General features: G+C 45.3%; 1 protein-coding gene across 4 annotated transcripts in view; it reads right to left on the bottom strand.

The window, feature by feature from the left end:
• The window catches only part of GLCCI1 (glucocorticoid induced 1), a 277,278-nt gene that overhangs the window by 142,912 nt on the left and 106,383 nt on the right, over positions 1–27,983 (bottom strand). The gene's annotated exons all lie outside the window — the stretch shown is intronic.

The raw sequence follows: 27,983 nt of genomic DNA on the forward strand, positions 1-27,983 counted from the left end.
CTTCAATCAGGGTTAGGACTTGGGTCGTGTCCCCTTCACACAGGAGGTGGCCATAATAGAGGGTGTAGAAACCACAGACAAGGCTCCCCCCTTGTAAATGGACTCCCTTGTAAATGCCCCTAAATTTAGTATTTAGGTGGCATCCCTAAACCCTGAACTTAAAATTCCACAGACACAAGAAGATGACAGAAGAAACACTGTTGGACCGAGAACTGCACACCTCCTAGTGGATTTTGGGCACAAACTCCTGACAACTTGACAATCACCATCCTCCAGCTGGCCTGGTTGCTGTATGGCCTCCACAAACCCCAGAGAGTCAGCAGAACTTCGAAAATTGCCAAAGAACTTCCTCGAGATAGAGGTACTATATCCCTGCAGCCCCAGGCACCAAAAACTGCAAAGTCTGGTCCAGAGTCGTCTAGCTCCCCAGCCCGACTGAAGTCTCCGAGTGCCATCCAAAAGGTACGCCTGCTCCAGAGGGTCAGCTCGGCCTCTGCACCAAGTCTTGAGGCGCTAGGACCCACTGTAGCTGCAATGCACTAATTACCGGGTTACCGGACTACCTGCTGTAAAAGCCTAGAAAACCGAGTGCGGACTCCAACTTTACAGAGAGCAGGCACCGGACAAGGGACTTCGGGGCTCCAAATACCCATCTCAGATGTAGTCCAGCAGCTCCAGAATTGTCACTCCAAAGTGCCAGCCCATGATCGCGAGGCTTAACTCTGCGCGCCTTTGCCCAGATGTCCAACTTCAAGCACCTGGCCCGCCCGGGGAATCTTCAAACTAGCTGTGCTTCCAAGGCCCCAGAGCCCTTACAACCTCTACTCTCCCTTGAGAGCCCTCTGACTTGCTTGCAAGTCCCCTTTTGCTTTTACAGGTGGTCCCTTGACTTCGTAGCTACAAAGTCCCCATTTCCCTTGTTTCCCAAGAAACCAAAAAGCTCTCGAGAACTTGGCCTTGGACCAGAACCTTCACATTTTTACAAGGGTAACCACACAATACCTGTATTGCATTGCTTTTTCCTATTGTCTTTTTCCTTCCACAGGAAATGTATTGTGCATAATTGCGCACAACTGTGATTACTGCATTCTACCGTGATTTATCGTATTGCGAAAAGTATTTAATTATAAGCCTAACTGCTCGCCCACACTACCACAAAAAAAATCATTTGTATCATCCCATCAGCGACTGCTTGAAACAGTATGGCTCAGCCTCCTCTGTGTGAGTTGGCATCACTTGAGCAACCAAGTCCGAGATCGTAAGGGAGTATTGGCCCAAAAGGCATGCAGTGTTCACAGACCGCAGTGCGAGCTGGCAGAAGAGAAAATCCTCTTCCCGAAGGTATCCAGTCTTTTGGATTCCCTATCCGCTGGAACGGCAGGGAAGGCGCCGGGATTGATTTTGGATAATATTAATGAAAAAGGGGCAACCCAGTGGTCTGTGTGGGAGAAGTGTAGCCTCATACTTCCAAGGCAATAGTGATGTAAAGAAACTCTGCTGCAGGTTAGTTAAGTTAAGCAATAAATGCATTTTGTTACATATTCATACAATGTAAAGATGGTCCATAATAATATGGCACAGCATTTTTATTACTCGAAAGATAAGTTGCTCCTATAAAGTGACGGCACAGTGAAGGTGAGTAAAGCTTTTATCTGAGTTCTCCGAGCATAAACCACGTACAGGAAACTTTGCAAAATGGTGGCCAATATAAAAGACAAACATTAATCACTCTTATTTAATTGGACTGCAAATTGTCTAAGTAGTTCCATGTGAGTAACCAGTAATGTACTTACGAAGAGAGTCAAATAATAATCATCTCTGTGACACCCCAACCTAAATAATTGTGCCAAAAGGGTTGAAACTTCGACAAACCATATGTGGATTGATTTTTAAATTTGATTGGAGTTTTTGATACTCATGTTTTGAGTACCATCAGTAACAGCATACTGCCCAATCAATCACATGTATACATATATATATATATATATATATATATATATATATATATATATATATATATATATATATATATATATATATACACATACATATATATATATACATATATATTATAAAGCACAAGCGCACTTTTATAGTCACTTTACTCACCTTCACTGTGCCGTCACTTTACAGGAGCACTTTATCTTTGGAGTAATACAAATGCTGTGCCATTTGATTATGGATCATCATTACACCATATAAATACGATTTACAAAATAAATGCTTAATTTAACTAAAATAACCTGCAGAAGAGTTTCTTTATGTCACTGTTGTCGTGGAAGTTCAAGGCTACACTTCCCTCATAGGAACCACCTTTTCTTGATAGTAAGGGATTGATTTTGGAGGCGGAGACCTGAACCACCAAGCTCTCTGGGGCCGGGTGCTGTGTGAACAAACTGTGGTCACCTGGGGTGGGACGACAGCAGCGGGTATTGTCCTATGCAAAGGAGCCCCTGTCCAGGACTTAGACCAGGTCCTGAGTGGGACGACTGGAAGGGCTTCATTAAATGGAAGTACTATTTCAGTGGGGCAACTCCTGGCCTAAGCACCACCGTCAAGACATTTGTCATGACTGCCACGCAAGATAGTGTAATGTCCATGGCCTAAGCCACCCTCTGCACCACCACTGCGAATGCGGCACTCTCCTCCATTGACAAGGTAGGGAGAGAGACTGGTGACTGTAAAGATGTCCAGTCCACTGGCATCCACCAGAAATTATTACGAGGTGTCCACGGGATCATCTAAGGGCTGGTATCTATGAGGGTCCGTAGACTCCTCTTAATCAGCACTCAATCCAGGCCAGTCATAGGAAGAAGGCACTGGTCCCAATATGGGGAGTCAGCCCTAGGTTGGCGCTGGAGCAAGACGACGCCCGCCCAGCTCTGTACTGGAGTCGGGAATGATGATGAGGGCAGCACCACTGCCAGGCGTCAGCAGCGCCGGCAAGGGTGTAGGCACCATGGAAGGTCAAGGTAGCTTGCTTGACTGGCGATACTCTGGATTCTTGGGTCGCAAATGGTGCTGGGGACAAACCCGTCGGCAGAAGGCCAATAAGAGCCCCTCCCAAACCGGTGGGGCCCAAGGGTGCTCCACAGAGATCGGGCAGCCCATAAATGAGGTGCATGGCCTCATAAAATTATTTTAGCTAGGCAGGGATCGCTCTGGCTTCCGGAAACTCAGGGAGGCAGTGAGACAGCACAGGCGCAGGCTCCACCACAGAGTTTGGTCTTGAGTGCTAACAATCTTGCGACTCAGCCAAAGACGTGCGCGGCACAGTGTAAGAACATTTCGCCGAATCTTTTTTTCTTGTGGGACTTAACCAACTTCCAAGACTACTTGGAGTTGAATGACGATCCCCAGGTACAACTCCAAGACTGATCTTGTTATGTTAATTATTTTTGTATAGCGCTCGACTCACCCGGGGGCATCTCGGCGCTCTCGACTCGCCCGGGGGCATCTCGGCGCTGAGTAGCAATATTCCTGAGACTGAAAGGGGAGCAAATGAAACTAGAATAGGAAGGCTTTGAGCTGTTTCCTAAATGTGCTGTAGATGTCCATTTTGCGAAGGAAATCTGGTAACTCGTTCTAGTACCTTGGAGCTAGGTACGAAAAAGATTGTCCTCTAGAGCAGCACAGCCTTATGCATGGTATTTGTAGGTGACCTAAGGTTTCTGTGAGGTACATATTTGGTGAGTCTCTTTTGGAGGTATTTGGTCCCTCTTCCTTTAAGTGCTGCATAAGTGAGACAGCAGATCTTAAAGTATGATCTTTTCCTCACTGGAAGCCAGTGGAGTTCGCGCAGTAAAGGAACCGATGCGGTGCTCGCTGGGCGATTCAATACCATTCTAGCTGCAGTGTTTTGAATCACCTGCAGTTTGTTCAGCAGGGTCTCTCCAACCCCTGCCAACAAAGCATTGCCATAATCCAGTCGGCGGATGACCATAGCCTGGACCAAGGTTTTTCGATGAGTTGTCGGCATAAAGGGGAGGATTTTGCGCAGCAGACGCAGGCTTTAGTAGCATGAGCTGGTTGTTGCGGCAATGTGGTCTTTCATAGATAAAGGCTGATCTAGTTTTAGCCCTAGGTTTTTAACACATTGGGTCGGGACTGGGGCTGCTCCCAATTGGGCAGGCCATCAGTCATCCGACCAGCTAGCTGTGGCTTTGCCCATTAGCATAATCTCGGTGTTGCCAGGATTCAGCTGGAGACAATTCTGCGTCATCCAGTTGGAGATTGCAAGCATACCTTTGGCAAACCGTGCTTTCTCAGCTACTGAATCAGTGTCAATCGGGAACATGAGCTGAGTATCATCTGCATAAGAGATGATCTCGAAGCCCTGTTCTGCAATCCCTGCCAGAGGAGACATATAAATGTTAAATAAGGTGGGGCTTAGGCAGGAGCCCTGAGGGACACTTCTGTCTAAGCTAATTGGGTTAGAAAGATGAGAACAGAGCCTGACTGTGTTCTGCCGGACATAAAGTTTCGTAACCATTTTATGGCTGTTCCCTAGATTCCACAAGAGGCCAGTCTCTCCGCTAGCTTTTATGAGAGATAGTGTCAAATGCTGCGAAGAGATCTAGTAGCAACAGTATTGCCGATCCACCGTTATCTGTTTCTAATCTAAGCAAGTCAGTGACTGCTAAAATGGCGGTTTCTGTGCTGAAACCCTGTCGGAATCCTGATTGTGAGTGGTCTAAAATTTCGTTTTGCTCCAGATATTGACCCAGTTGCTTATTAATCATACTCTCCAACACCTTAGCCAGTAAAGGTAGGAGGGGATCGGGCGGTAATTGCCACTTTCTCTTGGATCTGCCGTGGGTTTCCTCAGGATGGTACGCACAAAAGCTTCCTTCCAAGTACTAGGAATCACCCCGGATGATATGGATGAATTGTATAGTTGGAAAATAGCTGGCGCACAACTGGTGGCTAGAAGAACCATAATCTTAGGGCGACAGAGATCGGTTGGTGAACCCGATTTAGCGGAGGCCAGTGCTTTTAAGACATTTGGCGGGCTGGAATGACTCAAGGGAACACGGAAAGAAGGTAAACTGGGTTTTATTGGTTTCAACAGTCGCCTTCGGCGTATAGCGCTTCTATAATAGGGGAGTGGGGTGTCAGAATCCTTCCTTTCTGGTGAGAGTCGTTCTTTCCAGTGTTCCAGGGCCCGTCTTCTCCTCTCCACACTTGCTTCAGTCGTGTGACCAGTATATACAGAGTCAGGGAAAAGGGGGTGAGGGAGTCACTCGTGTGCACAAACCATTCAAGCAAAGTAAAACTGTTATAACGTAGTGCCGGCTGTGCTCAGGGAAGGGAGTGACGGGTCCGTTCGAGTGGTACTTCAGGGTGGTTTAAAACCCCTTCTACCCGCCCAATCCGAGATACGCGAACGTGCCTGTGAAAGCCACGCTTCCCCTGAAGGGTGGCTCTGCTCCTCGTTGGGACGTCTCTGCTCCCAAAACTCCTCCGAACCTTCTCTCTTCACTCTCGTCCGTTTTCGCTCCTCTGCTCACGCCTTCATCTCGTCAGGGTGTGTAACACACAGTTGTGTCTTCTCTTCCGGTAATTACCCCTTCAACTTCCTCTGTGTCACAACTGGGAGCGTGGCTTGGCTCGAACTCAGCCCAGTTAAAGAAACAGTGTTCACCTCCGTGTTCTGGCAAAAACAACACTGGGTCCGAACGCCTCCAGTTTTCCGTTTGCTGTGTGAAAAGAGGGGAGATGCTATTGTTCGCATGTTATGGGGTTGTACTGAGAGTTGTCTGGGTTCTGTCCCGCATCACCCCGTCACAGACATCCTCTAGGGTAATTGGGTCAAAACAGCACAAGGTGTGTCCTGTCCTTTTATCCAGATCCCCCTGCCTGCTCGGGCTATCCGATGCATGGGTGATTTTCACTGGAAAGTCATAATATATTCTAATAATTTTTTCTTGGAAATAGCTAGCAAGCTGATCACAAAAATCTTGAGTTTCTAAAGGGGATTGCCTGCAAGCATGAGGAGACACAAAATCCTTTACAATGAAAAAAAAGGGCTTTGGGGGCATTGGCAGCACCTTCAATTTGGTTGAGAATGAATTGGCGTCTAGCCAATTTTAAGTTGGAGGGGTAGATGGGTCTAAGCTTGTTTCAATTGCGTCCTATCAGGTATTGCTTTACTGATGCGCCAGACTCTCTCCAGTCTTTTGCGTTTGGATTTTTCCGTCCTAAGTTCACTGGTGTACCGAGTGGCCGATGGGCGGCTTTGTAACTGGACCATATTTTTATTAGGAATCACTACATCCAGTGAAATTTCGAACGCCTTGCTGAAGCCCTCCAATGTTAGCTCATTTTCCCTATCCCTTTTGCCCACTTCTGATTGAAGACCTCGTCTAAGGCTTCGGCTGAGGATTGTGCCAGGGTCTGAGCATGATTCGCTTCTTGCCCGTATTTAATGTGGTGATCTTGGGACAGGGCAGTTTGATGGTAAAGCTGATCAGCACGTGGTCACACCATGTTAGAGGCTCTGGGGGGTTGCAGACCAGATGGTCAATATTGGAGAAAATAAGGTCTAGCATGTGCCCCGCAGGCTTGGAACCTTCTTTCGACTGAGATATGGAACGTAACAGAGTCAGTTAATGTGGGGTTACAAGGAGCTTGAGGAACCGCTCCCTCTTTGCCTTGGAATGCATGGACTGGCAATCCTTGCATATCTTGGAGTCATGATCACACTCCAAACACCACAGGCAACCCAAATACAGATCAGTCACCAACATCTGTCGGTGACGGGCGCCACAGGACCTAAACCCTGCCTTCTTGGTGGACATCCTGCACACTAGAAGACAAAGTCTTCAAAAGTATTCGACAAAAGGGTAAAAACAATTACTGTGGGTAGGTCTCCTCGGATCTGAGTTGACTGGCACGGATAGAGAAGAACGAAAGTCAGCCCATTGTGGTGGCATCTATACTGGCACCGCGCACATCACTTTTGGTGCGGACCACGCCACACAGAGCCGAATGACGTACACACTGCTCATCAAAAGTTTCCCGATCCAGTCTGATGTCTGGGGAATATTCTAAGGTAAGCAATATGCAGCTAGAAGTCTCTAGATTGTTCAATAGAGCATCCAAACCAGGAGGTCTTGATTGTCTTGATATCACAGTGCTTGCAGGTTATCCATGGTTAATCTCACCACTGATTTAAGGGCAGTGAAGGTGAATTCCAGGTCAGAGGATTAAGAATAAGATGAATCAGTGAAAGAAGGATGGTTAGTATGACGCCCTAGAGCCGAAACCCTGCAATTACCTCTACAATTCTTCACAATGGCTAAATCTAACATTTCTTTCAGGAGTGGTACAACGTTGCACTTCATGCTAATCTGGTGGTCCCAGAGGGAACTGGAACAAATGGCAAGACAGAGTGCAGGTGTGCATCAGATAACTTACCCCATCAAGAGAGACAGGATATGAGGGGCATCTGCTGCCAATGGCATGGCTTAAAGTTGAAGCGTCGCAACAAGAGCTCCCAAGTTTAAACATAAAAGAAGATGGAGAAAGACTAAAACAGCAACACAGCAGCCCAAAAAAACTGTTACCTTGTGTTGGTTACCATAAGTAGCTGGATTGGTCTCTCTCGGTCTCTCATATGCAACTTTAGTTAGGTCATGGTAATTCTTTCTAAACGGATAATTTTACGAACGGCGTAGCCTGTGATGACTAAATGTTTGTATGATTATCTGTAAAAGCCCCTAAAAAATAAGGATTATAAGTGCAAGTTCTCCCTGTTCGCTTATCTGCATCACTTCTCCCGAAACAACTTCTGAGTAGTCTAACCAGTCTACAATTAGATTGTCTCCTTCCTCACACTACTGAGCAGACCCATATTTATTCAGGAACTGGACTTCGCGCTCTGAAACAATACAAAACCCAGTGAGCTTCTCCTGCAACAGAGATATTGTGCTTTTATTTTATTTTTGGATCTCGTGTATGATAAAGTTCTAGATTCTGCATCTCCATCTCCAGGCTTTTTAGGTGATTATGTATAGTTTGTGAATCCCAGCTTGGTATCAAATGCAGATTCCTCTGTTGTAGCCCTTGAATGACTCGCATATAATGGCGGGAGCCAACGGAGCCAACACAAATTACAAAATATTCCATAATCAGTTGATTTAGTTCTTTGATATACACACCCCATCCAGCAATGCCCTGGATGGGAAATCTTGAAGCCCCCAATAGGCACTTTACACCGGCAGCTCCAGAGTCACTTGCGCAATTGTGATCAGTTAGCTTTTGTGGTAAAATGGCCACGCACTACAACCAGAGGCCTATATTCTTGAAAATGAGCCAAGAGTCACTACTGGATGCCGTATTGTGGGCTGCTGAATAATAATTACATTTATGTGCCATTAACAGGTCTTAAACTCCATAAATCAGATACATCCATAGTGTTGCATGAGTCTTAATTGAGCTTCACCTCTCTGAGACTGGGGTTGTGTCTGCGACAATCTGTCCAATAAAGGATCAAGAATTACATTAAAACCACCACCTCATATGGCATATGACGCCATCATCTCAAATCTTTAAAATAGTGCCTCACAGAAAGGTAGTGTATGAGACAACAGGAGAAAACCCATAAACCACGTTGGGATGGGTGTGTCATGAGAATAAGAACAGTTCCCAACAGGTATTATGTAGAGACAATTTTAAGAGTGTATGCAATATGCATTACAAGAAAGGAAAACCAGGGAGTCAAGGATTTGGAGAGAGGGTAGTCTTATTTTCATAAGTGGTAGGACAAAAAACTTTCAAGGTTCAATACAGTTAAGGCAGCACTGTACAGAGTGGATCTTGTGACAACCCGGTGACACTTGGTGCAAGTGCTATATACAATCTGTGACAAGTGAGTGTGCAAGTGTTTAAAAACAACAGCATAGGCGACGCATCAATCAATATATAAACATCAGATAATGCCCCCAACAGAGACAAGTAACCATTACTTGAAACACAATAATTGATATGGGAGCACAAGACGTGAATTGCGTCGTGAAATTTGAGCTGTCTGGTCGACGGCGTTTCGATCCCGGTTGGTTGGGATCCTCCTCAGGACGGGGTTGTCGATGAGAACAGTGCTGTGGGCAAAAAGGTAGTTTGAGCATGGGGTCTGGGATAGAAGAGCGGACAGGGTAAGGGAAGTGCACAGGTACTTAATCCGGTTCTGAGTTGCGAACTAAGAAGTGTAATGAAGTGGGTGGGTGATGGCCGGATTGGGACTGGGGGTGGTGGCATAGGGAGTGGCTAGGGTCTGGCAGACTGCGGGGTGAAAACCGTTAATTTCCAATCAGTCTAAGTGATTAATTGGTCAGTGAAAGGTCGCCGAGTATGGGAGATGGAAAACTCACACTTAGGCTCTGGCAGGATGATGTGGTTGCAATCCTGGATATAGATTCAATCGTCAAAGGCTACTAGGGAGCAATAAGTAAACAAAGTTTTAGAGGGTGACTGCACATGCTGCACATTGTTAGATACCCTGGTAACAGTAATTACCTGAGTGAGGCTTCCATCTGAGCAGCGAGTGGTACTGGCGAAACCTGGGCCGGAGAATGGCGGGAGAGGGAGGAAAAAAGGACAAGTGCTTAACATGGGCACAAAACGGCATCAGTGGTCCGCTGCAAATCTAAGTGTAGCCGAGCGCTTGGCGTGCGCTCCAGAGTGTATCTTACCTGATTTAATCAGGGCTGAGTGCCGTAACCGGGGGTCTGCTGTCACAGCGGAAAGTGGGCAATGAATGCGTTAGCTAAACGCGGTAGTGTTACACTTAGATATGAATCAGGAAGTGAGCCGGCCAGGGGTGGAGTCACGTGGCTCCCAGGGGCGTGGAGGGGGAGTGCACCGGTCAGACATTGGCTGTACCGGAGCAGTGATAGGAGGTCCTTCCCACCCGAAAGGAAGGCTGCGGGATGTTTACGGGGGTTGCCTGGGTGATACTCGAGTGAGTCAGCAGTGAATCAGATCGAACGCGCATAAGGTGGAGGAGAGAGGGAGTGGCTATGCTCAGGTATTGGGCGGGTCTGTAGTTAATAGAGTGACCCCATGGTATACATTGAGACATATTTCAATATTTGAATACGTACATTCGGTGAATTTACATGAAATATTTCCAAATAAACGTAGTGCATCAACATGTTTGGGCATTCATCAAATGATAAGCAAATCACATGTATTTACATCACTGAAGGTGGACTCAGAGTGGAGATAGAAATAGACAGATTTGCTAAAGTGGACAGGGGGTCTAGTGCATCAACATGTTAGAGCATTCATCAAATAATAAGCAAATCACATGTATTTACATCACTAAAGGTGGACGCAAAGAGGAGATAGAAATAGACAGACTTGATAAAGTGGACAGGGGGTCTAGATGGAGATGGTATTTGTCCATTCATCAAGGGTATTTAACCCTTGGTTTACCGAGTCCACTCGTGCAATCCATTTGCATTCTGCTCTGTTGAGCAGTGCTGTCATGTTGCCGCCCCTGATAGGCAGTGTTGGTTTTTCAATAACTAGCCATCTCAGGTCGGTGTCTGTGTGTGATTTTTCCAGGAAGTGTGCGACCAGCGGGGCCGTAAGAACTTTGCAGTTGATTCTGCTTTTGTGCTGTATTATCCGTTGCTGGACCATTTGGGTGGTTTGGCCAATATAGATTAGTTCACATGGACAACGGATGGCATAGATGACGTTTTGAGTCTTGCAGTTTGAGTGGTGAGAAAGTGAATGAGTCTGTCCATTATACACAAATTCCTTAGTGTTGTAGGTTAGTTCACAAACACTACATGATTGGCACTTGAAGTGTCCAATTACTGGTGGCATGCCCCAGGCCGCGGTGATGGTGTGTTTGTCCGAATTAGCAGTGGGCCATGTAATGGCGCGAACAAGATGGTTGGCAATGTTATTGCCTCTCTGATATGAGAGGTGGTTCATGGAATTGTTCGTCAAACCTCAGTACTGCCCAATTTTTCTTGATTATTTTTGCTACTCTGTTGCTGTCTGGGCTGAAAACAGAGACAAATGGGATTCGGTTCATGGGTTTTTTGTTTTGGTTTGGAACTAGTAAATTCTCGCGATGGTTATACCATGCGCGTTTCTTAGCTCGGTTAATCAGGTGCCGCGGATATCCCCTGTTTATAAGTTTTGTGGCCAAGATGTCTGCCTCCCTGAAGTAGTCCTTGCGCCATTTACAATTGCGCCGGATTCGGAGGAATTGGCCGAAAGGAAGACCATCTCGCAAACCCCTTGGATGGTTGCTAGAGTAATGCAGTAGGGTATTCCGTTCAGTTGGTTTGCGGAAGAGTGATGTTCCCAGTTTCCCTTCTTCTGCGTGTATAATGACATCCAGAAATGGTAGGTCATTTGTTTTGGTCTCACTGGTGAATCTGAGATGTTCTTGTGAGGAATTTAGCCAGGTCAAGAAAGGTTGTAGAGAGTCGGCGGTTCCATTCCAAATCAATAAAATGTCATCTATGTATCGACGCCACAGATGGATTTGGGGTCGATACGGGTTGATGGAGTTCAAAATTAATGAATTTTCTAAATTATGGACATACAGGATAGCAAAGTTCGGTGCAAAGCACGCGCCCATAGATACTCCCTTGATTTGGAGGTAGTATGTATTCTTATACATGAAGTAGTTGTTTTGTAATGCCACTCTCAGGAGGTCCATGATAAAGTCAGTAGGTATTTTGGCTGGTTGGGGTCTAGAACATAGTAGGTTTTTGATCACCTCGAGTCCTTCATCATGGGGAATGTTAGTATAAAGGGACTCGATGTCCAGGCTGGCCATGATTTGGGCGTTTAATTCAAAGGGTTGGTCTTCTATGGTGTTGATTAGGTCCATAGTGTCGCGTATGTAGGTATCAGTGATGGGTACAAATTCTTTGATGACTGCATCCAGATACTTTCCTAGGGGTTCCAAGATTGAACCACACCCTGATACGATGGGGCGTCCAGGTGGGTTATTGGCGTCTTTGTGGATCTTAGGGAGGACATATAGCACCGGAGTCCGAGGGTGAGGGTTGTTCAAGAATTCGAATTCCTTCTTGGTGATGATATTCTTATCTCTGGCTGTAGTGGTAATACAGAGGATTTTCTGTTTGATATCAGCCATGGGATCTTTGGTGAGGGCCCGATAATGTTCATGGTTAGCTAGTTGTCGCTCCACTTCTTTGTCATACTGGGTATTATTTAGAACGACAATACCACCACCCTTGTCTGCGGGCTTGATGACAATGTCCGATTTGTTTTGCAGGGTGTTCAGGGCTTCTTTTTCTTATCTGATGTTTATATATTGATTGATGCGTCGCCTATGCTGTTGTTTTTAAACACTTGCACACTCACTTGTCACAGATTGTATATAGCACTTGCACCAAGTGTCACCGGGTTGTCACAAGATCCACTCTGTACAGTGCTGCCTTAACTGTATTGAACCTTGAAAGGTTTTTGCCCTACTACTTATGAAAATAAGACTACCCTCTCTCCAAATCCTTGACTCCTTGGTTTTCCTTTCTTGTAATGCATATTGCATACACTCTTAAAATTGTCTCTACATAATACCTGTTGGGAACTGTTCTTATTCTCACAGAAAGGTAGACCATCTAGATTAGGGCCCTAGTTGTCAATGAGCGCAGTGTGCGTCATACAATGAACCCCTGTATCATAATATACCATCTTTCCGCTACTTTCTGGATATGTTTAAGCAGATACCCTTTTGAATTAAAACCAAAATCTAAATCCACCCTACCCCACACAGAAAATGCCAACTATCAGTTAACACCCTTCTAAACAAGTTCACATACAATAAAACATACCATCTGAAATTCATGCACACAGCAACCTTGACCACCGGTCTAGCCATACCAAGCACCTGGGCAGGGGCTCGTACTTATGTAAAAGAAATTTGCCAGTGTGCAATATCTCGAACATAGCAAAGTGCCAATTTGCGATTACAAACAGTTAATACTGTTGGGACTAGTCTACTGACCTATGCCCTTTCCTCTATAACAGTTGGCTGCCCTGGGGAAACTGTACATTGGGTATTATCATCCTAGCGCAGTCTACCAATCCCCAAGACCTGCTCCACAAATCCTAATGTTTAATAAACATAAAGGGTGGGACTACACAATATACCACGAGCACCTAAGCCCAGGCAGGTAATCTATCCGAGAAGTCAGCTCAATACCCAATGGAAGAGTACAAGACCAACAACCTACGGCAATCTGTATATCCACCTGACCTACAACAGATGGGTTAATTATTAATAATTCATTAACTGGAAGAAGCCTAATTGACAAATTCCACTGGAGCAATGCACTAGTAAAGAAAGTTTAGCAGAACAATTCAACATTGCAGGGTTTCAACAATAGTCTATGACCCCTACTTTGCACTAACATTTCCTACATCACATTCAACCTCACCAATCATGGATGTCAACAGGTCACCTTTGCATGGAAACTTTATGAGACTTGATAGGCTCTTGAGGAAAAGAGCAGCTGACTGCAGGTTGTTGAAGAGTTATGCCTCTCCTTTGTGCTTGAGTCACATAAGATACTGCATGGCGTATTCCAGTTTAATTAGGTGCAATTTCTTTTTAATCAGGATGAATGCACCTCCCACCTCCTGGAGGGCTGTGTTAGATCCGGATATATGTATATATCTAAAATCTAACATAGCCCTCCAGGAGGTGGGAGGTGCATTCATCCTGATTAAAAAGAAATTGCACCTAATTAAACTGGAATACGCCATGCAGTATCTTATGTGACTTAAGCACATTCGAGGTAGCCTTACCTCAATCCACTAAAAGGGAATCCGCCATCAGAACACAAGGCAGAAAATGGCACAAAATTTCCTACACTGCCCTTGAGCAAGTATATAATAATAATGTCAATTCTTCCCCTGAAGACCTCAATGAAGCAATCCTCACATTCAACAATGATCTCACGACTGCCATTGAGAAAGTCGCCCCGTTACAAACCCTCATCTCCCGTAGACAAAAACCATCAGCTCCCTGGTTTACCTTGGAGCTAAGAGAAAAGAGAAGCCAATGCAAAAAGTTGGAGCGACAATGGCGTCGAACATATGACCCCGTGTCCAAATCACTCTATAGACAGGCCCTCAAGGAGTTTCACAAACTCAAACGTAACTCTATGAGCGTCTTTTTTGCAGAAACCATTGCAAAAAATTCCACTAAAACTCTCTTTAACATTGTCAAAGAATTTGCCAACCCTATCGCTCCATCAGCATCTGCTTCTCCTTCCCAAGCATTAAGCGAAGATTTATCTGAGTTTTTTGCTAACAAAATTGCCAACATCACGGCCACCATTCTTCAAAACGGAACAGAAAGTACTGAAGTCCCTATCACTCCCTGCACAAATACCTTCACTACTTTTAATCCACTTACCAAGGAAAACGCACTGAATTTATTCTCAAAATGCAAATCGGGCTCTCCATTGGATCCAGCCCCAGCCCGGGTCATGAATGTAATTGCCCCATTAATTATCAATCCCCTACTTGAAATTTGGAACTCTTCCTTATCTTCAGGAATCGTTCCTTCTACATGGAAACACGCAATGCTCATCCCTATTAAAAAAAACAGGTATTGATCCATCCTGCCTCAGCAATTACCGACCAATCTCACTTCTATCCAAACCTGCCAAAGTACTTGAGAAGGCAGTACAAGAGCACCTCTCCAACTATCTGGAATCAAACTCACTGCTCCATGACTCCCAATCAGGGTTTAGACCGAACTTCAGCACTGAGTCAGCCCTACTTGAGGTATCGGAGACAATCAGGGAATGCACGGATAGGGGAGAGGAGGCCATGTTGGTTCTCCTCGACCTATCCGCTGCATTTGATACCATCTCCCATGACATGCTGCTCACTCGCTTGCAAGAGGTAGGTGTCGGCGGAACGCCTCTTGCTTGGATTAAATATTTCCTTGCAGACAGATTTCAACAGGTGATGCTGGGCTCTTTTTATTCTACTAAGAAACCATTGATCTGGGGAGTTCCACAGGCTTCCGCCCTTAGCCCGCTTTTATTCAATGTGTATTTAAAACCATTGGCGAAAGTGGTAGATTCTTGGGGCGTCAGAGTACATTTTTACGCCGACGATACCCAGCTGGTGTTCTTCTTTAAGGACCACTCTGAACAATCTTTTTACAATTTCCGTCATTGCATGGTGCATATCGCTGCATGGATGTCTTCCAATAATTTAAAACTCAACACAGACAAAACGGAAGTTCTTTTTTTTAATCAGAAATACCCCATTTCTTCCAGTCTTTGGTGGCCGCTCGAACTAAACCCCCCACCAGTACCAGTCCAAGCTGCCCGTAACTTGGGTTTTCAATTTGATACTGCCCTCTCCTGCAAGACACAAATAAAAAAAGTTACCACATCCTGCTTCGGAAAACTCCGGATGATAACAAAAAATCCTCCCTCTCCTGCCATTGGATTCACGCAAGACAGTGGTCCATGCTCTCATCACCGCTCATTTGGACTACGCTAATAGTCTTTATGCTGGAGCTCCGGCGTATCTTATAAACCAATTACAGACGGTTCAAAACTCAACGGCCAGATTGATATGCAACATTCCTTACCGTCATTCTATCTCACCCCACCTTATCAAACTTCATTGGCTCCCAGTGAGACTCAGCATCCAATTTAAATCTTTAATCCTTGCTTTCAGAGCTCTTAATGATCGTGGCCCCATTTACTTGAGACGTAGAATGAAGTTCTCACAAGCTTTGAGAAATCTTAGATCAAACCATCTACGCCTTATGATCTGCCCCCGTTTTCGCCTTGCACGAACGGGAGGAAGGGCCTTTTCAGTAATCACCTCCAGACTGTGGAATCATTTGCCCATGGAACTGAGATTCTTGACCTCAGAACCTCTATTTCGAAAAAAACTCAAGACCTGGCTCTTTTCCCTAATTTAATTCCCCTCCCTTCTTGCAACCCTCTGAACCCATAGAGTTACAGTTTTCAGCACCGGGACACCTCCGTTGAAGGTAGCTGTGCGCTCTACAAACTACAAAATAATAATAATAATAATAATAATAATAATAATAATAATAATAATAATATTGTAACTTGTCTCTTGCCAGTCTCAGTATAGTAACCCAGTCCCCTTAATTTAAGAGGCAAGCTCTTATGGCCCAGAACGGAGCTCCAGGGACCAGCTTTAGCCCCAGTGAATAATGGGCACTCTACTATAAATTGGTAGAGAAGTGAGATTTCTCGAAGACCACCATTAGTAGATCCTCTACAAATATCTCAACATTTTGAAGGACTCTGGGATCCCATTGATGCACATACTGTTGCTATGTGCTCTAGGCTCCAATTCATAATTTTTACACCTTATGGTATCTAGAACATTTCTAATTTTTAAATGATTATGTGTTTGCATAATCTTTCAAGTCAGAAAAACACTCTTCTGTCTTGTCTATTCCTTCCACTTGCTACTCCAGGCGCCTTCATTGATGTGCTCCAATTGTGTAATTGGCAACGCTATCATTCAGTTAATCAAGTGGAGACTCTTCTGCATGCCTGAGCAGCCTATTAACCTTGCAAATGTAACTGTAGCTCTGTACCCAGCTAAAATCTAAAGTTCCAGGCACCACGGCACTTGGCAATTCTTAGCTTGATTGGTCAGTATAAAATATCTGCAGACCATTCCATTTCTTTGGGGCTACTAATCACAACTAGCCCCATGTTCAGTCATTCTCATTCTCCTCACAGCAGCAAGCAAATACAAAAAAACTGTGATAAAGATTAAGATGGTGGAAACACATCAATGTGAATTTTTTTTATAATTAAAGGCTGTTTGACTGCAACAGTTCACAGAGTGAAGTGGTATTTCATTTGATGGAGTGATATCTTGAGAACAGCTCTCCACACGTTCACAAGCCGATGAGCTTGCCATTTACACACAAAAACACACACACACACATATATATATATATATATATATATATATATATATATATATATATATATTTCTTAGACTTTTCTCGCTTCAACCTTCAAAAGTAGAAGTCACGGCACAGCAAGCAGGTAAGACTTTACAAAAGTTCTTTATTTACACACCATGTGCAAATTAACGTGCATTGAATTGGACGGCCTACGCGTTTCCACTGGACCATAGAGTCCCTAGAGTCTAGACCATTTTTAAAGTGCTCAGTGGGGTAAAAAAAACCTTTTCCATTTCCATTATAAGTCTAGACTGTCAACCTTGCTTGCAGTTAATGGCATGATAATGCTCGCCATTTTCTAGGTGTTTTTTAGTTCATTATGTTTATAAAAAACATGTACTGAATTCACAGTAAAGAACTCATTGTAAATAGTCATTGTAACCTATATATTTACAAACTATATACATTTTTCTTCAGAGGGGAGATGGTATATTCCCAACTGGAGGTTGTCTTGTTACAGTAAAGTACTCATAATTCATGACCCTCCTTCAATATGATGCCTTTTACAAGTACAATTACACTTGATCTATACATTATTTACAGTGACTCTCATATCCACAGGAATTCCCTTCTCGTATTGTCATTGCAATTGGCCATGGTGAGATTGTACACTTCAAAGTAAGTATTTACAATTCAATATTCCCAAGGACTTTGCATCTTCAATCTGTGATGTACATCTATATACAATATAGGTTCCAGGGTCAGAATAGTCTCGGACTTGTAGTCCATCATACTGGCATCATCATCAGTATGTTATATTTATCAGTTCATTCTCGGAGTTGTATATAGTAAAAAAGGATTTTCCACTCTCATGGTGAGTCTTCTTCCCAAGATTATCACACTATTTACATTGAACGATTTCAGAAGGATTTGTAGATAAACAGTTAATCTTTTGGTCAAATGGAAGCTTTACAGATGTACAAACAGTTCGGCATCAAGGTGGTGTCCAAATGGGTGTTCTGTGCCCATTGCCAGGATCATTCTTTTTTTTTTTTTAATTTGTTTTTATTGCAGAATTAGAAACCATTGCATATAATAGATCAACCAGCACACTCATGGTGTCCCCACGCATGGATAAAATAAACAGTAAATCGTACACAGCCATTTAGCCCGCATCCCGGAGGCCGGGCGGCGTATTAATCCACACTTCCAGCAAGAACATCACAGTGAGCATCCCGTAGGGATAACTGGTCAATAACATCTTTATGTATCTGCATTTTACCCCCCTAAACTCCTAACCCCCCCCACACCAGCCAGCATTCTCTAGCATTCCAGTTAGGCGACTGTTACTCGTAATACAGGACCCAAACCCATCTAATGATGGACACCTATCGTGTTGGTCTAATGTGTCCCTATACCACCCTCGCTGCCTGTCTGGGCCCTCCTGTCACGCTAGGGACATGTCCAACCCCGGGAGTAACTGCTGTGCCTTTGACCTGGGCCTCGGTGCCTAACACTACCCCCAAACAACCCCCTCTCCCCCCCCCCCCCTGCAACCGCTGACGATATGGGCCTTATTCCTAACACTGCAATGGGGCTGGCTACAGATCGAGTGATGCCGTTACACTCTCAAGCCTCATGGAGCCCGGATACACAATTAGCTTATTCTTCGTCCTCCACCATGGAATCACGCAACGCCTGGACTATCATCTCCCACGCCCTTGCCATTTCTAAGCTCTTTTCATTATCAATCTTGACTGCCTGTCTCATTCGGAGCACACTCTCACATTCAGACCATCTCAGCAGTTCATTCACCCATCTCCTCGCCGACGGTCCCTCCTTGGACTTCCAGTGCCAAGTAATTTCTCTCTGCGCCAGTATGAGCCCCAGATCAATGAATTTACTCGTCACCTTAGTGTTCTTCGTGTGTGGGAACCAGAGCAACAGACACGCCGCCATGTCAAAATCCACCTCCCGATCAGTCACCGCATTCAGGAGTTCCCCAAACTCCAGCCAATATGTCTCCAGCTTTGGACAGCCCCACAACAAGTGATCTATGTCAACCTCTAATGCCAGGCACCTCGGGCATCGCGCCTCCTGCACCCGAAAATACAGTTTGATCTTCTCCGGGGTCAGGTAGGCCCTATGCAGGACGTAAAAGTGTACCTGTTGAAAGCGTGCATTCCTTGTCCCTTTCCATGTTCGCTTCAGGATATGTCCCCACACCGTGTCTGGGATGGGCCTACCTATACTAACCTCCCATTTCGATTTCAGGCCTAGGAGCGGATCCAACCCCTCATGCAACATCCTATTATGGAGGCAGGTCACCGCTTCAAATGTACCTGCGGCCATCACGACATACTGGCAGGCCATGGTCGTTTCCGGCTCAAGGAGCCCTCCTTTCCAGTGTTTCTGCACTGCCGCCACCACCGCCGCATGCAAGAGGAAGCTCCCTTCCGGCAGCCCAAACTGTTCCTGCAGCGTCTGAAAGGGGACCAATGTTCCATCTACATACAGATCTCCCACCATCTGTAGTCCCAGCTCTTCCCATTCCAACAGCGGAGACCAATCACCGCCATGCGGCAGCGCGGTCAACATTCCCAATGGTATCTCCGGAGCATAAGGTCGGGTCGTCTTTGCTCTCTTCAAACTCCTATGCCAACACAACCTGAGCGTCTTTTCCTCCATGGTGAGGCCTCTCAACTCTATTTTCTTCTGCATAATTATGTAAGCCAGGACGTGACGTTGTATACCGTTCCCTCGCTCGTGTTCCGGCCCTCTAAACACCCTAGCCACGTGCTGCATAAGAATCTGAAGCTGCGCAGCCAAATAGTACAATTCAAAATCGGGGACTGCCATCCCCCCTTCAAGCTTGGGTCTAAGCAAGGTGTTCAAAGCTACTCTACGTCGTCCGTGCCCCCAAAGGAAGTCCGTCATCATCGTCCGCAGGTCCTTAAAGATCCTCTGAGGAATCCAAACGGGCAGCGTGCGGAAATAATAAAGTAACCTTAGGAGCGCCGCCATTTTCAATAGCGCCACTCTACCCAGTACTGACAAAGGGAGGGAGGCCCAAAAGGATATACAGCCTCTCAGTGCTCTGATACAACGCCCTATATTACCCTCCAACAGATTCGCGACCTCATGGTAGATGCGGACTCCTAAATAAGTGAAGCAAGATGGCTCCCAGATCACACCCAAATCACGAGGGGGGGACTGTGTGTCCGCCCTAAGCGGAAAGATACAAGTTTTCGTCCAATTCACCATAAGTCCCGACAACTGACCAAACTTGGATAACATATCCATCGCTCCCTCCAGAGCCTGCTCTGCATCCGCCAGGTACAGCAACAAGTCGTCCGCATATAGAGATATACAATGCGATTGCTCACCTTGTTCAATCCCCCGGTACAGGACTCCTGATCTGGCTCGCTCCGCCAATGGTTCCATTGCTAGTGCAAACAGCAACGGGGATAGCGAACACCCCTGTCTCGTCCCTCTACAGACCGGATAATCCGAAGATACCAGAGTGCCCAGGCGCACCCTCGCTGTTGCCAAGGAATATAACACTTTCGTCCATCTACTAAACCCCTCGCCAATACCAAACTTCGCCAGTACTTCTTCCAAGTAGACCCATTCCAGGCTATCAAAGGCTTTTTCAATATCCACAGACAACACTGCCGGGTCACCTTCTGTGTCCGCAGCGCCATCCAATATCCCAATTAGGCGACGAATATTTAGCGTCGTGTTCCTTGTAGGGATGAACCCTGCTTGGTCCCTGTGCACTAACATAGTCATATGTGGAGCCAACCTGGTGGCTAGAATACGGCTCAATATCTTATAGTCTACTGTCAACATGGACAAAGGCCTATATGACTTTACATCCGATGCCTCTCTACCGGGTTTCAGCAATGGTACTACCAGCGCCTCCCTCATCGACCTGGGCAGGTACCCCAGTCTTCTAGCCTCCTCGTACACCACCAGTAATCTGGGTGCCAAACTATCCATGTATTTCTGATAAAATTCAATCGGCAGGCCATCTACCCCAGGTGTTTTGTTCCTCGCCATGCGTTTAATGGCCGCCCTGATCTCGGCGAGCGTGATAGGCCCTCCTAATTCCTTCGCACCATCGTCATCCAGCACTGGCAGCTGTATCGATTCCAAGTAATCACTGATCTCTGTGGCCTCCACCCCCAGTTGGCATTCATATAACTTTGCATAATATGTCCGAAAACACTCCATCACCGCTGTCTGCGAATAAACCATCTCCCCTGATTCAGTTTTTATGCTCAAGATTGGGCAGCCTCTGATTTCTGGATTAGCGATCCTGGCAAGAAGCGTGCCCACTTTATCCCTCTCGGCATGCGCTTTAATGGTATATTGCCTATAATCATAACTTCTCAGCCGTTCCGTTTCAGTCGCCACTACCTCTTTGGCTTCTAATAACCGGGCTTGTAAGTCCGGTCGGTCCGGTCTACGCTGTTCTAGATCCCTCAACTCCTCTTCCGCTTTTGCAAGCGCATTCAAAACTGACTTTCGTGCATTCGAGAACCTACCCATACACACTCCTCTCACCACCACTTTAATCGCGTCCCACCAAGTAGACCTAGTATGAGCTGTACCCTCGTTTTCCTCAAAGTATTGGTCTATGCCTCGTTGGACCGCGTCACTAAACAACGAATCTTCCAAGGTGTCGGGCCGAAGCCGCCATGTTGGGACTGCGGATCTCGCACGTTGCCACTGTATGAATACCAACAAGGGATTGTGATCCGAGATGGTCCTGGTCAGGTAATCTGTATGGGTGACCATAGCAGCCAGGGAACTACTGCACAGGACCGAATCGATCCTAACGTGTAAAGCATGGAGGGCCGAAAAAAAGGAATAATCCCTACTATCCTGATGTTGCTCCCGCCATACATCCAGCAGTCCCCACCTCTCTTGCCAATCCTTCCTATGTGCAGCTAGTCTACGTACCGGGGAATCACCCAGTGGTGGGTGCGACCTATCCAGTGCCACATTAGTGATCGAATTAAAGTCCCCTCCTAGAATCACAGGGCCCGCCAAGAAGGAGGCCAGTGAGCACGACAGGCCATCAAAGAAGTGAGCCTGGTCAACATTTGGGGCATATACACAGCACAAAACCACATCCCGGCCATATAACCTCCCCTTAACCGCCACATATCTACCCTCCGCTCGAACCCATATCAGCACTCCTCTAGCGAATGCTGAGTAAGTGGTGCCAAAAACCTGACCTCGCCACCTCTTCTGTAGCGCAGTACATTCTTGTTTAGTTAAGTGAGTTTCCAGTAACATTGCAATCTGGACACCCCGCCTCACCAGATAAGCATGCACTTTGTGGCGATTGATCATTGTTCGCAGTCCTCGGACATTCCATGTTAGGCACTTCAAATTAGGTAACGTCCCCATGGTAATCCTTACTGATCCAATTCAGGTACATCCAGTCATTGCCCACATCGCTGCAGTTGCTCCCCCCCAAAATAATTGTAGAAAAAACTCCCCAAACCCCACTCCCCAGGACAGAGCCTAATAACCCAGTTTCAGCCCGGTTCCAAACCATGAACTCAACATACATCAGTCTAATCTGTGGTCGCCACCACAGAAGGCCTTAAGGGCCCCAAGGGGGTGAGTTATCGCCGACCCAGGGCAGGCGGAGCCCTCACTCCGCGTCTTCCATCCCACACTGCTTATGCACCACCCTACCTGCCAGCCCTTCCAGTACTAGCTGAGTATTTCTCCGTAGAGCACAGTATCATAAGTCCCAAACTTGAGTCATTCATTATAGATCCCATCGGATGTCTGTGGGGTGACCGCAGGGCCGTTCGAGCTCTCCGCCTCCGATAGTTCTTCTCCAGTCCTGCCTCCGTCCTCACCAGAGTCCGATTCAACCAGTTCCCTCTCCTGTTGCGACCTCGTGATGCTCGCCGTTGCAGCCAGCGCCCCTCTCTTGTCCGCAGCCATTTGACCTTCCCGTTCCGCTCTCTTAAGCTTGTTGCGCGAACGGATTCGTTGAGATATCTGGAGCGGTTTAGGCCTCTCCCGCTGACTTTTACCGGTTCGGTCTGTGCCGGCGCGATACAACTCTAGCCACGACCACGCTTCATCAGGAGTCTGGAAAAATTGAGTGTTCCCATCCAGGATTACTCGCAGCTTAGCCGGGAAGAGCAATGAGTACTGAATGCCCTCCTCCCTCAGCTCCTTTTTTACCGCCAGGAAGGACGCTCTGCTCTTTTGAACTTCTTGCGTATAGTCCGGGAATATCGTAACTCTGCTATTTTCCACCTCAAATGGGCCCATTGTTCGAGCCCTCTGGATTAACAGGTCCCGATCTTTATAGTGTAGGAGCTTCACCACCATCGGCCTAGGAGGGCGGCCGAGCGCCGGTGGGCGAGCTGGCACCCTATGTGCCCGTTCCAGTGAGAAGAAGGATGAGAGGCCCTCCGGCGCCACCACCGTCCCAAGCCAGTTCTCCATATAGGCTACTGCGTCATCCCCTTCGATTTTCTCCGACAGGCCTACAACCCGTACGTTGTTCCGTCGATTACGACTTTCAGCATCCTCTGCTCGTCTCTCTAACGTGTCCAGGCGGCTGAGGATGTCCGTTATTTTATGTTCCGCGGTCACCACCGCCGGTTTCAGGTCTTGAAGCAGTTGCTCATGGTCCTTTACTTTATCAGATAGCATGGCATGATCCGCCCTCAGGAGACCCAGCCCTGTAGCGACCTGCGCAATGTCCTGTTGCAAAGCCTCCTTAGTCGAAGTTATTGCCTCCAGAATATTATCTAGTCGCTGATTCAGTCGTTGCTCCTGCTCCATCATCAACGGAGAAGCTCTGGCCTCACCTTCACGGGACAGCGCAGTTGAGTCCTCCCGGCCCTGCTCCGCAATGGCCGCCCCTCCTGCAGCCGCCATTTTAGGTGCTACGGGCGTCGTCATATGGCCGCCCCTGGCTTTCCTCCTGATCCCGTTATCCTCTGCCCGGGAGTTGTGCGCACCAACAACTATCGTAGGGCAGGCACCCCTTCCTTACTGGCGACTCCAAGAACCAGGAATACCGGGGCCACCCGCATCACAGTCGCCAGGGCCGAGATAGGGGGGGGGAGGGGGGAGGTATAAGCGGGTATCGTACAAGCTGTGCCCCAGTCCAACACTGGCCTCCGCACCCCCAGGCCCGTTCAGGTACGCCCCAGCTGCACCAGACTCGCTGGAGGCGGTTCACACTGCAGTCCTAGTCTAGTCCGCCTCGACCCTTGCACAGAGACCGCCGTCTTGTTACGCCGCCATTTTGCTCCCGCTTCGCACAGCACCTCCGACTTCTTCTCTCGGGTCTCGGCGGTATATTCGGTCTCCCGAGAGCTCTCAGCTGCTCTCCGATGGTTCCCCAATACTTCACAGAAGGATTTCGCCGATCAGGGATCCCCCAGGTTGTAGTTTTCAGGAGAAATAGCGGGACCTTGCGCGGAGCTGCAAGCTCACGCCGCCATCCCGATCGGCGTCCAAGCCACGCCCCATTGCCAGGATCATTCTTGATTCAAGTTTGCGTAATTGTAGCGTCCGATCACACCCTCTCTCAGATGGTTTACTTAGTTTTATTCCAGCGTATTTTAGCAAATTGGGGTTCGATTGATGGTATTTCGCAAAGTGTATGGCCATAGGATAGCTTGGGTCCTCATTCTTAATTGCTCTTAGGTGTTGGAGGATTCTTAATTTTAGCTTATTGATTGTACTTCCTATGTAGAATTTTCCGCATGGGCACATGAGTCTGTATACCATACATTTTGATTCACATGTTATGTGGTCCCTTATTTTCTCAGTCCGTCCACATTGTAGTTTGTAATCTGTAATATTCGTGCCATGCTCACAGGCCTTGCATTTAGAACATTTCCAGAACCCTGGAGTTGTCAGCCATGTCAGCCTTTGTGTTAAAATGTCACGTAGTGATGAAGTTTTCCTATAGGTGATACTCGGGTGGGATGTCAGATTTTCTTTAAGAGTGTCATCAAGAAGTAAGATTTTCCAATTTCTTCTTAATGCCTTTTTAAGTTCATCACTCTGGTTATTGTAATCGACAATCAGGCGTGTCACGTTCTTCTTGTTGTCTGGTTCATTCCTCGTTCCATCACTCTTGCTATCTTCTGGCAAAAGGAGGTCTGCTCTACTTTTCCGGTTCATCCTTTTCCGTGCATTTGTGATCACTTCATCAGGGTAACCTTGTTCCTGAAATCGCTTACTCATCCCCTCAATTTCCTTTTCAAGATCATCCAGTTCTGAGCAATTCCTTTTGGCTCGCAACATTTGTCCGTACGGAATGCTCCATTTTAGTTTCACTGGTTGCCCACTGTTCGCATGAAGCATGCTGTTACACAACGTAGGTTTTCTCTGAATTTTGGTGCACAGGGTTCCTCTTTTCAAGAAAACTTCTGCGTCTAAGAAGATCAAGTTGGTTGCACTAATCGACGAAGTGAAGTGGAGGTTGAGGTCATTTTTCTCCAGTGAGTCAATAAATAATTGGAGATAGTCGCTATTTCCGTCCCTGATGATAAATAGATCATCGATAAAATGACACCAGAGTTTAATTCTTGATTTGTGCTTTTTTTCTTCTTCAATCACTCCAATCTCCCACATGGCCATCAGAAGGTTCGCATATGTGGGCGCAAATGATGTCCCCATTGCGGTTCCTTGTTTCTGCAGGTACAAGTTCCCCAGAAACAGAAATGCATTATGTGTTAGACAATAGGTCAGCATTTCTATTAACATTGCTGAATGTTCCAAATAACTGATAGATCTTACTTCCAAAGCTTTTTTAATGGCCTTAATCCCATCCTCATGGCGTATTGACGTATAGAGTGATGTTACATCTATACTTGCCATTAAATAATTTGCTTCCCATTTGATTCCTGATATTTTGTTAAGGAAATCCATTGTGTCCCTTAGGAACGAGGGTAGTATGGTTGCATAATTCATTAGGAAAATGTCAATAAATCTGTATGTTGTTTCAAGTAATGATCCTATTGAGCTTACAATTGGTCTGCCCGGAGGTTTCACAAGGGCTTTATGTACTTTTGGTAAAAAGTAAATTGTGGCTGTGATGGGATTGTCCGTTTTTAGATAAGAATATTCGTCGAAGTCAAGCAGACCTTTGTTCCTCCATGCCAACAATAAATATATATATATATATATATATATATATATATAAGATTTACTGCTGAAGTTAGTAATACCAGTGTTAATTTCCTCGATACAAAGGTTTATATTCATAACAACAATCTTGAAACAACTTTATTTCGTAAGAAAACTGCAGGAAATTCGGTATTACATGCCACCAGCTCTCACCCCCGCCATTTAGTAAATAGCATTCGCTATGGCGAAATGTTATGAATTAAGAGGGTGTGTAGCACAGAGGAGGAACTAGTTAAAGCCCAACAAATGAGCAAAGAAAGGTTCATGAACAGAGGTTATTCCAAAAAAGTTATAGACAACACCATTGCTAAAACAGACATATTAGCCAGAGAGGATTTACTGGTTAGTAAAAAACAGTCTGACCAACTCCACAACCAAACTACTGTAGAGGATAAGAACTTTAGACTCATAATAGGATACAGCAAACAACATCAGGCAATCCAAAAAATCATTCAGGGAGAATGGTCCATAGTACTCAGTGACCCCGTATTAGGACCCCTGCTACCGCAGAGGGTGTCCATTACATACAGTAGAGCTCCCTCAATGAGAGACTGCCTGGTAATATCAGATCCAGAAATAATAAGCAAACCAATCTGGTATCAAAACTTGAAGGGTTTTAAAAAATGCTCAACATACAAAGCATGTACACACGGGACCAACACAAAAACATACACAAGTGCATTTAAATCTAAACCCTATTCTATCAATAAGATGTTAAACTGTAAGAGTGAATACACAGTTTATGTTCTAACATGCCCATGTGGTTTGAACTACGTAGGTAGTACGAAATTACAGGCGCATGTTAGAATCCTCCAACATCTCCGCTCCATAACAAATATGGACAATACCTATCCGGTGGCTCGCCACTTTAAGATATTTCATGGATCAAATACCAAAGGTTTGTCCTATTTTTTAATAGACGCAGTCCCTTCCAATAGGAGAGGTGGAGATCGAGAAAACAAATTAAGAAAGTTGGAAACAAGATACATCTTATTATTAGATTCAAAACATCCTAATGGATTGAATCTAACGGAAGATTTATATACTTGTTTGGAACAATGAGAACTATTAACAATCCCGTAAAACTCCTTTAAGTAATTGACAAATCTGCAGTTTCCTATATGACCAATCCCCACAATCAGTAAGTGTCAAATTGAATATAATGTACACATAGATGGATTTTTTAGATCTATTTAAACACTAATCTTATATATATATACAAGAAAAACATGATGAATTTATGAAAAGGTGTTTTTTATAAGTGTAAATATTTTAGGATGTTTTTAGATATTTTTGAAGAAAAATATTTTTAAGAACAATTTGTACATAGATCAATTTGACAAGGAATTTGATTATATTGTGATCAATGGTTGTGAATGATCAGAGAAAATTATCAATGGTTGTTTAGACATGGGTAAAAGAATCTGATACCAAAATAGAGAACAATAAAAGAGGATAATTATGATGAAAAAACAAATAGTAGGTGATATAAAAATGCTTAACAAACAATGTAACTCAGTATATCGAGCTAATAGTGACAAAACGTGAAAGTAATTAGTTTATTGAAAAAGGTACAGTGATCAAATGGGAGAAAAATACATAACATTGTGAAATGTGTGGTATCGAACGATTATGGAGAAGTTGAAACGATATATTTTTAAACCACTTGCACTTTATATGAACAAGGTAAATGAATTCGTTATAGTCAATGACATTGCGCTCTTTCAATAATACAGAGAAACTGAAATTTGGTTATTGTATTTTACAATTAATTATGATGAATGACAAGGTAGTCAGTGCCTACTAATAAGTTTGAAAAATGCACTAATGTATTTTACATGTATTTTAACATTGTGCCTTA

Source organism: Lissotriton vulgaris, chromosome 10 (assembly GCF_964263255.1).
Source record: "Lissotriton vulgaris chromosome 10, aLisVul1.2, whole genome shotgun sequence".
In the NCBI taxonomy this organism is placed as follows: domain Eukaryota; kingdom Metazoa; phylum Chordata; class Amphibia; order Caudata; family Salamandridae; genus Lissotriton; species Lissotriton vulgaris.